We start from the raw sequence: 1,193 nt of genomic DNA, 5'->3' as shown, positions 1-1,193 counted from the left end.
TGATTTGAACTATGTTAATAACATACTCTTTTTTACTGCTATTTAAATTAAACACCAATACTGTAAATTATTTTTAATTTAAGAGTATATAATTAACATCGTAATATGTAAATGTTAATTGATACTTTATGATTTATAAAATGCTGTTTATGTTTAAGATTTCATTTTTTGTTGCTTCTTTTATGCAAATTCAAATGCAAGAAATATGAAATGAGAATAAAAATGTTGGATCAAACTCACCGCATCATGCGAATCCGATGAAGGCCTCCACAGGAACTTGATGATGTAGATATGGTAGTTGTTGATGTAAAAGGTTGGTTAAATTATTCTTGCATTTTATAGTATTGCCAATGTATTAGTAAATAGATTTTAGAGTTAGGTTTAGGTTTTTATTATTTACATATACATATGAATATAATTGAATAAAGTAGGTTTAATAAATTTATGAATCTCGTAGTGGTGTGTTGTGTCAGCTGTTTGTTTAAATAAACAAACAGACAACATAAAGAACAAAAAGGGACAGAGCGGCCAGATTGCTAGCGGCGCTGGTATGCTCGCGTATTGCGCGGCTAAAGCTCGCCGGATGGGGTGGTTTAGTTTTAACAAATTTAGTTGTAGCAAAATTAGTTTTAATTTTAAGCAAATTTTAGTTTTACGTTAAACAAAATTTATTTTTAAGTTTTTAGCTTTAAGTTTAATTTAAGTTTCAAGTTATTCTACGTCTTTTTTTCTTTCTTTTATTTAAGTTTTCCCTTTTATTTTTAGGTCCCTCAACATCGATTACTGGGTTGCTGCTGTGAGTAACAGGATTCTTGAGAGCTGATTGGTTTTCGGTCCGTCCGTATTTCAGTCTGTTAGAGTATTCACGGTAAGTAAAACAAAAAAAATATTTTGGAAAAACCTTTTAAATAACTTTAAGGACCACTATTGAGCAAATATATGTATATATTTCTAGGCTACCTAAATTCAAACTTATCACGTTTTTTTATTTAATATTTGGCCTGAGCTCAAACCTAATCGCGCACGTTTGGCTTAATCACAAACTGGATGACGACAAACGAAGTCGACAGGTAAGCCTACTTCTATATATATATATTTTTTTATATATCTTTTTTATATTTTATTTTCTAGGAAATTATTTAAAAGTAGTAATTAGAAGTCCTGTTCGTTTGGTCGTTCGGGTGAATGGTAAG

General features: G+C 29.8%; 1 long non-coding RNA gene across 1 annotated transcript; it reads left to right on the top strand.

The window, feature by feature from the left end:
- The first annotated feature begins 459 nt into the window (after positions 1-459).
- LOC124421146 lies at positions 460-1,193 on the top strand. The gene is made up of 3 exons (XR_006941527.1): positions 460-868; positions 956-1,070; positions 1,132-1,193. It is a non-coding gene; the product is annotated as an uncharacterized LOC124421146 (long non-coding RNA).

This window comes from Lucilia cuprina, unplaced genomic scaffold, assembly GCF_022045245.1.
Source record: "Lucilia cuprina isolate Lc7/37 unplaced genomic scaffold, ASM2204524v1 Scaffold_2881, whole genome shotgun sequence".
Taxonomy (NCBI): domain Eukaryota; kingdom Metazoa; phylum Arthropoda; class Insecta; order Diptera; family Calliphoridae; genus Lucilia; species Lucilia cuprina.
This window is presented reverse-complemented; position numbering and strand designations above follow the sequence as displayed.